Below are 15,279 nucleotides of genomic sequence, written 5' to 3'. Positions count from 1 at the left end.
TTTGAAAGCCTTCAAAGTAATGGCAATTAGAGACGAGTTTTGACCGCCAGGGGAAAAAAAACATATATATTACAGGTTGATAGCAAAATACTTCAACAGCAAAAACAGCTTGTTTTTACTGGGGATTGAACCCAGGACCTTCTGTGTGTGAAGTAGACGTGATGACCACTCCACTATGAAAGCTGTGAAATCCTGCAAAGTAATGGCATTTAGAGACGAGTTTTGACCGCCAGGGGAAAAAAAAATAATAATTTGTAGTTATGTTTGTGATGGAAGCCAAAACATCCCATCATTCGGCAACAAAGCCGAGAACTTCATATATTGTAGTTGGATAGCGTATTATTTCAACCCTAAGAACAGATTGGTTTCACTGGGGATTGAACCCAGGACCTTCTGCGTGTTAAGCAGACGTGATGACCACTACACTGTGAAACCTGATGAAAAGTTACTGTGTATTGGCTAGCAGAGCAGAATTGTGACTGACGGAGCCTTTTTATTGCTGAAGGAAAGTATTTTTGGTTAATGAAACATTTACACTTTGTATTACATATTTTACCAGTTTTATTCCTACAAAGGGATTTTGCTTAAATTGAAGTTTATATTGAATGTGTTACTTTTTTCTCCATAGTTTGGTCTTTTGCTTTTGTATTTATGGGAACTATATATTTTGAAACAAACAGGATTTTTATAATGCAAAAGAAACAGGAGAGCAGATGTAATTGAAATGCAAAAGAGAATGACAAATTTTATTACATCATAAAAAACAGTTTTTAGATGTAGCACAGAAAAATACATATAGGTGCAACAACAGAGGGCACCTTGGCACATAAAGAGTTAATCAGAATTAACAAGGCAAGTAGAATACATAAGACAACAAGTATACAGCACAGATGGCAAAAAATACAAAGTTACATGCCAGGTGATACCAGAGAACAATAGCTGGTGTGCAAGATAAGATAAAATTATACAGCACACTGGGTTTGTCAGTATATGCAAGCAATGATACATATCAGTGGCTAAATATATGCAAACACTGCTCACCAGCATGCCAGGTGATACCAGAGAACAATAGCTGGTGTGCAAGATAAGATAAAGTTATACAGCACACTGGGTTTGTCAGTATATGCAAGCAATGATACATATCAGTAGCTAAATATATGCAACACTGCTCACCAGCATGCCAGGTGATACCAGAGAACAATAGCTGGTGTGCAAGATAAGATAAAGTTATACAGCACACTGGGTTTGTCAGTATATGGAAACAATGATATATACCAGTGGCTAAAAAAATGTAAACACCGCTCACCAGCAATGATATAAAGTGCCAGATAAGTGCAGGAGCCAGAGACCAAAAGATCCCCCTCAGAAGCAAGATAACGCGCGTTTCAGGTCTTGTTAGTATAACCCTTCATCAGACCAAGGAGGGGTGGTGACTCATCTGTTCCCAGAAGCTTTAATAGACCATATGGTTCATCACATGGATCGGACCGGCCAGTCAGTGCAGGTTTAAGCTGGCACATGCGCGGTCATTGCTAATCCCACTAGCAGATGCGAGCGAAGTCAAGCCGAGGAGTGCAGGGGAGAGGGCGAAGGCAACGCCCCCCCACGAGCAAAACTCCGCCCTTGAGACATCGCTAAGCATGCCAGGGAGAGAAGAAAGACCAGGAATGTGCACACCACACATACTGGAACATACAAAGATACAGATATACGGGCTCCCACACAAACAGCAGTATAGGAACGCCAAGGAAAGAGGGCAAAGAAATAATGAAATGGCAGGAATCACAAGAATAACAGTAGTTAGCCCTCGACCAAGCAGTATATAATCCCGGCTGTCATGGGGGAAGCCACCTTGTAATCATAGTCCAGATGCACGATGTATTCAGGTAGTCATATTAACAGAGGCAGTGATCCATAGGGAGCAGAAGATGGAAGCTGCAAAGAAAAGGGCACAAAATGGCATAAAACACTTGCAGCAATAAAATTAGAATATAAAAACAGAGGTAAAAAATTGCATAGGTGGTAAAAAACCATATCTAGCAAAAAAAGGGGGGGGGGAGGAGGACAGGGGTCTAAAGGAAGGGGGCAAAGCTAAGGGACTCATTCAGACCAGACAGAGCCATAGTACCCAGTAGGGTGATCCATTTGGTTTCTTTTTGGGCGAGGATCTTTTTAAGGTTCCCGCCCCTATTGCCGCCATGTACGACATCTATCCCTATGACACGCAATGATCTCGCATTACATCCGTGATGGTTCCGAAAATGCCTAGGAAGGGTCTTAAGAGTAGAAATATCGGTCACCGTCTTGGCAGCACCAATGTCTCTCACATGTTCACGCACTCTCACCCGCAATTCCCTAGAAGTTAAACCTATGTATATCTTAGGGCAACTACATTTAGCATAATAGATAACATAGGAAGTTGCGCATGAGATGTAACACCTAATATCAAATGTCCGACTACCATCTGCGGTGGAAAAGGTCTTACTGCGAGAGACATTGGTGCACGCAAGACAGCGACCGCAGGGAAAACACCCACGAATAGGATTAGTAGAACCAAAGGGATGGGAAATCACAGGAACGTAATGACTATGTACGAGAAAATCTCATAGATTTTTGGAACGGCGTGCCGTCATTAGAGGATAATCAGGGACCAAATCCCTTAGGGTAGGATCAGATTTTAGTATCGGCCAGTGTTTGTTTAATATGGCACGCATGTTATGCCATTCATGGTTGCACGCAGATATGAATCGAGCCTCTCCTGCCCCCGTATTCGCCTGACTAGATGGCTGCAGAAGCTCCTGTTAATTAGTATTCTTTGCCCTATTGTACCCCTTCTTTATGACACGACGGCTATATCCCCTATTAACCAATCTCGATGTTAGATCATTGGCCTGGGACTGAAAATTATCAGATGTAGAGCATATCCGCCTCATTCTGAGAAATTGCCCAACCGGGATGGCTTGGATGGTACTAACAGGATGAGAAGATGAGGCATGTAAAAGGGAGTTGACCGAGGTAGGCTTCCTAAAGACATTCGTCTGTAGTTGCCGACCACGGTCAACTCCAATCATAATATCCAAAAAATCAATAGACTGTAAATCATATCTAAAAGTGAGCTTAAGGTTCAATGAATTATGGTTTAAAACACCCATAAAGTCCGAGAGCTGCTCCACGGTACCCTGCCACAAAACAAAAACATCATCAATATATCTTAACCAGCACTGCGCATGGGTAGCGGCTGGCACGCCCTCGTCGCCAAAAATGCCCCTCTCCCAATGGCCGAGGAACATATTAGCGTACGAAGGCGCACAGGCCGCGCCCATCGCAGTGCCTCTGGTCTGTAAATTAAAACCGGTCTTTGAAAATGAAGAAATTGTGTGTCAGGATAAAGTGGAGCAGCTCCAGGATCAGCTCACACAAATGGCCATCACGGTTGGTATTGCTCAGAAAGAAGCGGACTGCCTCCAGACCATCATCATGGTTAATATTGGTATAAAGTGACTCTATGTCCGACGTGACAAGAAGGGTATCAGAATCCACAAAAATCCCGTCGACCCTATTCAGGACGTCCGTCATATCCTTAACATAAGATGGCAATGTTTCCACAAGAGGTTTTAAATAATAGTCGATAAAGCGACAGACAGGGTCGCATAAACCATCTATGCCGGATACGATAGGGCGCCCCGGAGGGTGTTTGGGATTCTTGTGGATCATGGGCAGGAGATAAAAGGTGGGGATTTTGGGAGATGCAATGAAGAGGCCATCAAAAACCTTCTTTGTTATAATTCCTTCATCCAAAGCCCCCTGCAAGATCCGGTATAGCAAATCTGAGAAGGGGAATGTATGTTTAATAGGATTTTTATAATATTGGATTATGTTTTCTGCTAAAATGGTCAATAAAAAAGAAACCCTAAATCGTAGTTCTCTTGGTGATGGAAGCCAAAATGTATTGTCATTTGGCAATGAAACCAAGAATTTCATATATTACAAGTCGATAGGAAAATACTTCAACACCAAAAATAGATTGGTTTCACGCGGGTTGAACCCAGGACCTTCTGTGTATGAAGCAGACGTGATGACCTCTACACTATGAAGCCTTTGAAATCCTGCAAAGTAATGTCAATTAGAGACGAGTTTTCACCGCCAGGGGAAAAAAAACAAATTCGTAGCTCTGTTGGTGATGGAAGCCAAAACATCCTGTCATTCGGCAACAAAGCCAAGAACTTCATATATGGCAGGTTGATAGCACTACACTATGAAACCTGATGGAAAGTTACTGTGTATTGGCTAGCAGAGCAGAATTGTGACTGACGGGGCCTTTTTATTGCTGAAGGAAAGTATTTTTGGTTAATGAAACATTTAAAATTTTTATTATATATTTTACCAGTTTTATTCCTACAAAGGGATTTTGCTTAAATTGAAGTTTACATTGAATGTGTTACTTTTTTCTACATAGTTTAGTCGTTTGCTTTTGTATTTAAAGAAACTATATATTTTGAAACAAACAGGATTTTTATAATATGGGATTATGTTTTCTGCTAAAATGGTCAATAAAAAAGAAACCCAAAATCGTAGTTCTCTTGGTGATGGAAGCCAAAATATATTATCAGTTGGCAACAAAACCAAGAATTTCATATATTACAGGTTGATAGCAAATTACTTCAACAGCGAAAACGGCTTGTTTTTACTGGGGATTGAACCCAGGACCTTCTGCGTGTGAAGTAGACGTGATGACCACTCCACTATGAAACCTGTGAAATCCTGCAAAGTAATGGCATTTAGAGACGAGTTTTGACCGCCAGGGAAAAAAAAAAAAAATTTGTAGTTCTGTTTGTGATGGAAGCCAAAACATCCCGTCATTCGGCAACAAAGCCGAGAACTTCATATACTGTAGGTGGATAGCGAATCATTTCAACACTAAGAACAGATTGGTTTCACTGGGGATTGAACCCAGGTCCTTCTGCATGTGAAGCAGACGTGATGACCACTACACTATGAAACCTTTGAAACCCTGTAAAGTAATGGCAATTAGAGACAAGTTTTGACCGCCAGGGGAAAAAAAAACAAATTTGTAGCTCTGTTGGTGATGGAAGCTAAAAGATGCCATCATTCGGCAACAAAGCCAAGAACATCATATACTGCAGGTTGATAGGGTTTTATTTCAACACCATGAACAGATAGTTTTTACTGGGGATTCAACCTAGGACCTTCTGCGTGTTAATCAGACGTGATGAGCACTACACTATGAAACCTGATGGACAGTTACTGTGTATTGGCTAGCAGAGCAGAATTGTGACTGACGGGGCCTTTTTATTGCTGAAGGAAAGTATTTTTGGTTAATGAAACATTTACAATTATTATTACATATTTTACAAGTTTTATTCCTACAAAGGGATTTTGCTTAAATTGAAGTTTACATTTAATGTGTTATTTTTTCTACATAGTTTAGTCGTTTGCTTTTGTATTTATGGGAACTATATATTTTAAAACAAATAGGATTTTTATAATATGGGATTATGTTTTCTGCTAAAATGGTCAATAAAAAAGAAACCCAAAATCGTAGTTCTCTTTGTGATGGAAGCCAAAATGTATTGTCATTTGGCAACGAAACCAAGAATTTCACATATTACAAGTCGATAGGAAATTACTTCAGCACCAAAACAGATTGGTTTCACTGGGGATTGAACCCAGGACCTTCTGCGTGTGAAGCAGACGTGATGAAAACTACACTATGAAACCTTTGAAATCCTGCAAAGTAATGGCAATTAGAGACGACTTTTGACCGCCAGGGGAAAAAAAACAAATTCGTAGCTCTGTTGGTGATGGAAGCTAAAACATCCCGTTATTCGGCAACAAAGCCAAGAACTTTATAGATTGCAGGTTGATAGGATATTATTTCAACACCAAGAACACATTTGTTTCACTGGGGATTGAACCCAGGGACTTCTGCGTGTAAAGCAGACGTGATTTCCACTACACTATGAAACCTTTGAAAGCCTGCAAAGTAATGGCAATTAGAGACGAGTTTTGACCGCCAGGGAAAAAACCCCCAAATTTGTAGCTTTGTTGGTGATGGAAGACAAAACATCCCATCATTCGGCAACAAAGCCAAGAACTTCATATAGTGTAGTTTAATTGGGTATTATTTCAACACCAAGAACAGATTGGTTTGACTGGGGATTGAACGCAGGACCTTCTGCGTGTTAAGCAGACGTGATGACCCCTACTCTATGAAACCTAATGGAAAGTTACTGTGTATTGGCTAGCAGAGCAGAATTGTGACTGACGGGCCTATTTATTGCTGAAGGAAAGTATTTTTGGTTAATGACACATTTACAATTTTTATTACATATTTTACAAGTTTTATTCCTACAAAGGGATTTTGCTTAAATGGAAGTTTACATTAAATGTGTTACTTTTTTCTACATAGTTTAGTCGTTTGCTTTTGTATTTAAAGGAACTATATATTTTGAAACAAACAGGATTTTTATAATATGGGATTATGTTTTCTGCTAAAATGGTCAATAAGAAAGAAACCCAAAATAGTAGTTCTTTTGGTGATGGAAGCCAAAATATATTATCAGTTGGCAACAAAACCAATAATTTCATATATTACAGGTGTATAGCATATTAATTCAACAGCGAAAACGGCTTGTTTTTACTGGGGATTGAACCCAAGACCTTCTGCGTGTGAAGCAGACGTGATGAAAACTACACTATGAAACCTTTGAAATCCTGCAAAGTAATGGCAATTAGAGACGAGTTTTGACCGCCAGGGGAAAAAAAACAAATTCGTAGCTCTGTTGGTGATGGAAGCTAAAACATCCCGTTATTCGGCAACAAAGCCAAGAACTTTATAGATTGCAGGTTGATAGGATATTATTTCAACACCAAGAACACATGGGTTTCACTGGGGATAGAACCCAGGGCCTTCTGCGTGTAAAGCAGATGTGATTTCCACTACACTATGAAACCTTTGAAAGCCTGCAAAGTAATGGCAATTAGAGACAAGTTTTGACCGCCAGGGAAAAAAAAAACCAAATTCGTAGCTTTGTTGGTGATGGAAGCCAAAACATCCCATCATTCGGCAACAAAGCCAAGAACTTCATATATTGCGGGTTGATAAGGTTTTAGTTCAACACCATGAACAGATTGGTTTTCCTGGGGATTCAACCTAGGACCTTCTGCGTGTTAAGCAGACGTGATGAGCACTACACTATGAAACCTGATGGAAAGTTACTGTGTATTGGCTAGCAGAGCAGAATTGTGACTGATGGGGCCTTTTTATTGCTGAAGGAAAGTATTTTTGGTTAATGAAACATTTACAATTTTTATTATATATTTTACCAGTTTTATTCCTACAAAGGGATTTTGCTTAAATTGAAGTTTACATTGAATGTGTTACTTTTTTCTACATAGTTTAGTCGTTTGCTTTTGTATTTATGGGAACTATATATTTTAAAACAAATAGGATTTTTATAATATGGGATTATGTTTTCTGCTAAAATGGTCAATAAAAAAGAAACCCAAAATCGAAGTTCTCTTTGTGATGGAAGCCAAAATGTATTGTCATTTGGCAACGAAACCAAGAATATCACATATTACAAGTCAATAGGAAATTACATCAACACCAAAAACAGATTGGTTTCACAGGGGATTGAACCCAGGAACTTCTGCGTGTGAAGCAGACGTGATAACCACTACACTATGAAACCTTTGAATTCCTTCAAAGTAATGGCAATTAGAGACGAGTTTTGACCGCCAGGTGGAAAAAAAACAAATTCGTAGCTCTGTTGGTGATGGAAGCTAAAACCTCCCATTATTCAGCAACAAAGCCAAGAAGTTAATATATTGCAGGTTGATATGGAATTATTACAACACCATGAACACATGGGTTTCACTGGGGATTAAACCCAGGACCTTCTGCATGTGAAGCAGACGTGATGACCACTACACTATGAAACCTTTGAAATCTTGCAAAGTAATGGCAATTAGAGACGAATTTTGACCGCCAGGGAAAAAAAAAAAAAATTCGTAGCTCTGTTGGTGATGGAAGCCAAAACATCCCATCATTCGGCAACACAGCCTAGAACTTCATATGTTGTAGTTTAATTGGGTATTATTTCAGCACCAAGAACAGATTGGTTTTACTGGGGATTGAACGCAGGACCTTCTGAGTGTTAAGCACACGTGATGACCACTACTCTATGAAACTTGATAGAAAGTTACTGTGTATTGGCTAGCAGAGCAGAATTGTGACTGACGGGGCCTTTTTATTGCTGAAGGAAAGTATTTTTGGTTAATGAAACATTTACAATTGTTATTACATATTTTACCAGTTTTATTCCTACAAAGGGATTTTGCTTAAATGGAAGTTTACATTGAATTTGTTACTTTTTTCTACATAGTTTAGTCGTTTGCTTTTGTATTTAAAGGAACTATATATTTTGAAACAAACAGGATTTTTATAATATGGGATTATGTTTTCTGCTAAAATGGTCAATAAAAAAGAAACCCAAAATCGTAGTTCTCTTGGTGATGGAAGCCAAAATATATTATCAGTTGGCAACAAAACCAAGAATTTCATATATTACAGGTTGATAGCAAATTACTTCAACAGCAAAAACGGCTTGTTTTTACTGGGGATTGAACCCAGGACCTTCTGCGTGTGAAGTAGACGTGATGACCACTCCACTATGAAAGCTGTGAAACCCTGCAAAGTAATGGCATTTAGAGACGAGTTGTGACCGCAAGGGGAAAAAAAAGAAAAATAATTTGTAGTTCTGTTTGTGATGGAAGCCAAAACATCCCATCATTCGGCAACAAAGCCGAGAACTTCATATATTGTAGTTGGATAGCGTATTATTTCAACACTGAGAACAGATTGGTTTCACTGGGGATTGAACCTAGGACCTTCTGCGTGTTAAGCAGACGTGATGACCACTACACTGTGAAACCTGACAAAAAGTTACTGTGTATTGGCTAGCAGAGCAGAATTGTGACTGACGGGGCCTTTTTATTGCTGAAGGAAAGTATTTTTGGTTAATGAAACATTTACAATTTTTATGATATATTTTACTAGTTTTATTCCTACAAAGGGATTTTGCTTAAATTGAAGTTTTTATTGAATGTGTTACTTTTTTCGACATAGTTTAGTCGTTTGCTTTTGTATTTATGGGAACTATATATTTTAAAACAAATAGGATTTTTATAATATGGGATTATGTTTTCTGCTAAAATGGTCAATAAAAAAGAAACCCAAAATCGCAGTTCTCTTTGTGATGGAAGCCAAAATGTATTGTCATTTGGCAACGAAACCAAGAATTTCACATATTACAAGTAGATAGGAAATTACTTCAACACCAAAAACAGTATGGTTTCACTAGGAAATGAACCCAGGACCTTCTGCGTGTGAAGTAGACGTGATGACCACTACACTATGAAACCTTTGAAATCCTGCAAAGTAATGGCAATTAGAGACGAGTTTTGACCGCCAGGGGAAAAAAAACAAATTCGTAGCTCTGTTGGTGATGGAAGCTAAAACATCTCGTTATTCAGCAACAAAGCCAAGAACTCCATATATTGCAGGCTGATAGGATATTATTTCAACACCAAGAACACATGGGTTTCACTGGGAATTGAACATAGGACCTTCTGCGTGTAAAGCAGACGTGATTTCCACTACACTATGAAACCTTTGAAAGTCTGCAAAGTAATGGCAATTAGAGACGAGTTTTGACCGCCAGAGAAAAAAAAACCAAATTCGTAGCTCTGTTGGTGATGGAAGCCAAAACATCCCATCATTCGCCAACAAAGCCAAGAACTTCAAATATTGTAGTTTAATTGGGTATTTTTTTTCAACACCAAGAACAGATTGGTTTTACTGGAGATTGAACGCAGGACCTTCTGCGTGTTAAGCAGACGTGATGACCACTACTCTATGAAACCTGATGGAAAGTTACTGTGTATTGGCTAGCAGAGCAGAATTGTGACTGACGGGGCCTTTTTATTGCTGAAGGAAAGTATTTTTGGTTAATGAAACATTTACAATTGTTATTACATATTTTACCAGTTTTATTCCTACAAAGGGATTTTGCTTAAATTGAAGTTTATATTGAATGTGTTACTTTTTTCTCCATAGTTTGGTCTTTTGCTTTTGTATTTATGGGAACTATATATTTTGAAACAAACAGGATTTTTATAACATGGGAATATGTTTTCTGCTAAAATGGTCAATAAAAAAGAAACCCAAAATCGTAGTTCTCTTGGTGATGGAAGCCAAAATATATTATCAGTTGGCAACAAAACAAAGAATTTCATATATTACAGGTTGATAGCAAATTACTTCAACAGCGAAAACGGATTGTTTTTACTGGTGATTGAACCAAGGACCTACTGCGTGTGAAGTAGACGTGATGACCACTCAACTATGAAAGCTGTGAAATTCTGCAAAGTAATGGCATTTAGAGACGAGTTTTGACCGCCAGGGGAAAAAAAATAATTTGTAGTTCTGTTGGTGATGGAAGCTAAAACATCCCATCATTCCGCAACAAAGCCAAGAACTTCATATATTGTAGTTTAATTGAGTATTATTTCAACGCCAAGAACAGATTGGTTTTACTGGGGATTGAACGCAGGACCTTCTGCGTGTTAAGCAGACGTGATGACCACTACTCTATGAAACCTGATGGAAAGTTACTGTGTATTGGCTAGCAGAGCAGAATTGTGACTGACGGGGCCTTTTTATTGCTGAAGGAAAGTATTTTTGGTTAATGAAACATTTACAATTTTTATTACATATTTTACCAGTTTTATTCCTACAAAGGGATTTTGCTTAAAAAATAGTTTACATTGAATGTGTTACTTTTTTCCCCACAGTTTAGTTGTTTGCTTTTGTATTTAAAGGAACTATATTTTGAAACAAACAGGATTTTTATAATATGGGATTATGTTTTCTGCTAAAATGGTCAATAAAATGAAACCCAAAATCGTAGTTCTCTTGGTGATGGAAGCCAAAATATATTCTCAGTTGGCAACAAAACCAAGAATTTCATATGTTACAGGTTGATAGCAAATTACTTCAACAGCAAAAACGGCTTGTTTTTACTGGGGATTGAACCCAGGACCTTCTGCGTGTGAAGTAGACGTGATGATGACTCCACTATAAAACCTGTTAAATCCTGCAAAGTAATGGCATTTAGAGACGAGTTTTGACCGCCAGGGGAAAAAAAAAAAATAAATAAATTGTAGTTCTGTTTGTGATGGAAGCCAAAACATCCCGTCATTCGGCAACAAAGCCGAGAACTTCATATATTGTAGCTGGATAGCGTATTATTTCAACACTAAGAACAGATTGGTTTCACTGGGGATTGAACCCAGGACCTTCTGCATGTTAAGCAGACGTGATAGCCACTACACTATGAAACCTGACAAAAAGTTACTGTGTATTGGCTAGCAGAGCAGAATTGTGACTGACGGGGCCTTTTTATTGCTGAAGGAAAGTATTTTTGGTTAATGAAACATTTACAATTATTATTACATATTTTACCAGTTTTATTCCTACAAAGGGATTTTGCTTAAATTGAAGTTTATATTGATCGTAGTTCTCTTTGTGATGGAAGCCAAAATGAATTGTCATTTGGCAACAAAACCAAGAATTTCACATATTACAAGTCGATAGGAAATTACTTCAACACCAAAAACAGCTTAGTTTCACTGGGGATTGAACCCAGGACCTTCTGCGTTTGAAGCAGACGAGATGACCACTACACTAAGAAACCTTTGAAATCCTGCAAAGTAATGGCAATTAGAGACGAGTTTTGACCGCCAGGGGAAAAAAAACAAATTCGTAGCTCTGTTGGTGATGGAAGCTAAAACATCCCATTATTCAGCAACAAAGCCAAGAACTTTATATACTGCAGGTTGATAGGGGATTATTTCAACACCAAAAACCCATGGGTTTCACTAAGGATTGAACCCAGGACCTTCTGCGTGAAAAGCAGACGTGATTTCCACTACACTATGAAACCTTTGAAAGCCTGCAAAGTAATGGCAATTAGAGACGAGTTTTGACCGCCAGGGAAAAAAAAACCAAATTCGTAGCTCTGTTGGGGATGGAAGCCAAAACATCCCATCATTCGGCAACAAAGTCAAGAACTTCATATATTGTAGTTTAATTGAGTATTATTTCAACGCCAAGAACAGATTGGTTTTACTGGGGATTGAACGCAGGACCTTCTGCGTGTTAAGCAGACGTGATGACCACTACTCTATGAAACCTGATGGAAAGTTACTGTGTATTGGCTAGCAGAGCAGAATTGTGACTGACGGGGCCTTTTTATTGCTGAAGGAAAGTATTTTTGGTTAATGAAACATTTACAATTTTTATTACATATTTTATTAGTTTTATTCCTACAAAGGGATTTTGCTTAAAAGGAAGTTTACATTGAATGTGTTACTTTTTTCCACATAGTTTAGTTGTTTGCTTTTGTATTTAAAGGAACTATATATTTTGAAACAAACAGGATTTTTATAATATGGGATTATGTTTTCTGCTAAAATGGTCAATAAAAAAGAAACCCAAAATCGTAGTTCTCTTGGTGATGGAAGCCAAAATATATTATCAGTTGGCAACAAAACAAAGAATTTCATATGTTACAGGTTGATAGCAAATTACTTCAACAGCGAAAATGGCTTGTTTTGACTGGGGATTGAACCCAGGACCTTCTGCATGTTAAGCAGACGTGATAGCCACTACACTATGAAACCTGACAAAAAGTTACTGTGTATTGGCTAGCAGAGCAGAATTGTGACTGACGGGGCCTTTTTATTGCTGAAGGAAAGTATTTTTGGTTAATGAAACATTTACAATTATTATTACATATTTTACCAGTTTTATTCCTACAAAGGGATTTTGCTTAAATTGAAGTTTATATTGATCGTAGTTCTCTTTGTGATGGAAGCCAAAATGAATTGTCATTTGGCAACAAAACCAAGAATTTCACATATTACAAGTCGATAGGAAATTACTTCAACACCAAAAACAGCTTAGTTTCACTGGGGATTGAACCCAGGACCTTCTGCGTTTGAAGCAGACGAGATGACCACTACACTAAGAAACCTTTGAAATCCTGCAAAGTAATGGCAATTAGAGACGAGTTTTGACCGCCAGGGGAAAAAAAACAAATTCGTAGCTCTGTTGGTGATGGAAGCTAAAACATCCCATTATTCAGCAACAAAGCCAAGAACTTTATATACTGCAGGTTGATAGGGGATTATTTCAACACCAAAAACCCATGGGTTTCACTAAGGATTGAACCCAGGACCTTCTGCGTGAAAAGCAGACGTGATTTCCACTACACTATGAAACCTTTGAAAGCCTGCAAAGTAATGGCAATTAGAGACGAGTTTTGACCGCCAGGGAAAAAAAAACCAAATTCGTAGCTCTGTTGGGGATGGAAGCCAAAACATCCCATCATTCGGCAACAAAGTCAAGAACTTCATATATTGTAGTTTAATTGAGTATTATTTCAACGCCAAGAACAGATTGGTTTTACTGGGGATTGAACGCAGGACCTTCTGCGTGTTAAGCAGACGTGATGACCACTACTCTATGAAACCTGATGGAAAGTTACTGTGTATTGGCTAGCAGAGCAGAATTGTGACTGACGGGGCCTTTTTATTGCTGAAGGAAAGTATTTTTGGTTAATGAAACATTTACAATTTTTATTACATATTTTATTAGTTTTATTCCTACAAAGGGATTTTGCTTAAAAGGAAGTTTACATTGAATGTGTTACTTTTTTCCACATAGTTTAGTTGTTTGCTTTTGTATTTAAAGGAACTATATATTTTGAAACAAACAGGATTTTTATAATATGGGATTATGTTTTCTGCTAAAATGGTCAATAAAAAAGAAACCCAAAATCGTAGTTCTCTTGGTGATGGAAGCCAAAATATATTATCAGTTGGCAACAAAACAAAGAATTTCATATGTTACAGGTTGATAGCAAATTACTTCAACAGCGAAAATGGCTTGTTTTGACTGGGGATTGAACCCAGGACCTTCTGCGTGTGAAGTAGACGTGATGACGAATCCACTATGAAACCTGTGAAATCCTGCAAAGTAATGGCATTTAGAGACGAGTTTTGACCGCCAGGGGAAAAAAAAAAATAATTTGTAGTTCTGTTTGTGATGGAAGCCAAAACACACCGTCATTCGGCAACAATGCCGAGACCTTCATATATTGTAGTTGGATAGCGTATTATTTCAAAACTAAGAACAGATTGGTTTCACTGGGGATTGAACCCAGGACCTTCTGCGTGTTAAGCAGACGTGATGACCACTACACTATGAAACCTGACGAAAAGTTACTGTGTATTGGCTAGCAGAGCAGAATTGTGACTGACGGGGCCTTTTTATTGCTGAAGGAAAGTATTTTTGGTTAATGAAGCATTTACAATTATTATTACATATTTTACCAGTTTTATTCCTACAAAGGGATTTTGCTTAAATTAAAGTTTAGATTGAATGTGTTACTTTTTTCTCCATAGTTTGGTCTTTTGCTTTTGTATTTATGGGAACTATATATTTTGAAACAAATAGGATTTTTATAATATGGGATTATGTTTTCTGCTAAAATGGTCAATAAAAAAGAAACCCAAAATCGTAGTTCTCTTTGTGATGGAAGCCAAAATGTATTGTCATTTGGCAACGAAACCAAGAATTTCACATACTACAGGTCGATAGGAAATTACGTCAACACCAAGAACACATGGGTTTCACTGGGGATTGAACCCAGGGCCTTCTGCGTGTAAAGCTGACGTGATTTCCACTACACTATGAAACCTTTGAAAGCCTGCAAAGTAATGGCAATTAGAGACGAGTTTTGACCGCCAGGGAAAAAAAAAACCAAATTCGTAGCTCTGTTGGGGATGGAAGCCAAAATATCCCATCATTCGGCAACAAAGCCAAGAATTTCATATATTGTAGTTTAATTGAGTATTATTTCAACACCAAGAACAGATTGGTTTTACTGGGGATTGAACGCAGGACCTTCTGCGTGTCAAGCAGACGTGATGACCACTACTCTATGAAACCTGATGGAAAGTTACTGTGTATTGGCTAGCAGAGCAGAATTGTGACTGACAGGGCCTTTTTATTGCTGAAGGAAAGTATTTTTGGTTAATGAAACATTTACATTTTTTATTACATATTTTACCAGTTTTATTCCTACAAAGGGATTTTGCTTAAAAGGAAGTTTACATTAAATGTGTTAC

The 15,279-nt window shown here is 38.1% G+C and overlaps 5 non-coding genes across 5 annotated transcripts; all 5 read right to left on the bottom strand.

Annotated features, from left to right (window-relative positions):
* Positions 1–4,929: 4,929 nt before the first annotated feature.
* On the bottom strand, positions 4,930–5,002 carry TRNAV-CAC (transfer RNA valine (anticodon CAC)). Its single transcript has one exon. It is a non-coding gene; the product is annotated as a tRNA-Val (tRNA).
* Positions 5,003–11,354: 6,352 nt separating this feature from the next.
* TRNAV-AAC (transfer RNA valine (anticodon AAC)) lies at positions 11,355–11,427 on the bottom strand. Its single transcript has one exon. It is a non-coding gene; the product is annotated as a tRNA-Val (tRNA).
* A 280-nt stretch (positions 11,428–11,707) lies between these two features.
* TRNAL-CAA (transfer RNA leucine (anticodon CAA)) lies at positions 11,708–11,780 on the bottom strand. The gene has a single exon. It is a non-coding gene; the product is annotated as a tRNA-Leu (tRNA).
* Positions 11,781–13,048: 1,268 nt separating this feature from the next.
* Positions 13,049–13,121, bottom strand: TRNAL-CAA (transfer RNA leucine (anticodon CAA)). Its single transcript has one exon. It is a non-coding gene; the product is annotated as a tRNA-Leu (tRNA).
* A 1,166-nt stretch (positions 13,122–14,287) lies between these two features.
* On the bottom strand, positions 14,288–14,360 carry TRNAV-AAC (transfer RNA valine (anticodon AAC)). The gene has a single exon. It is a non-coding gene; the product is annotated as a tRNA-Val (tRNA).
* Between the last annotated feature and the right edge of the window lie 919 nt (positions 14,361–15,279).

The sequence above is a fragment of the Anomaloglossus baeobatrachus genome, chromosome 2 (genome assembly GCF_048569485.1).
Source record: "Anomaloglossus baeobatrachus isolate aAnoBae1 chromosome 2, aAnoBae1.hap1, whole genome shotgun sequence".
NCBI classification, from domain to species: domain Eukaryota; kingdom Metazoa; phylum Chordata; class Amphibia; order Anura; family Aromobatidae; genus Anomaloglossus; species Anomaloglossus baeobatrachus.
This window is presented reverse-complemented; position numbering and strand designations above follow the sequence as displayed.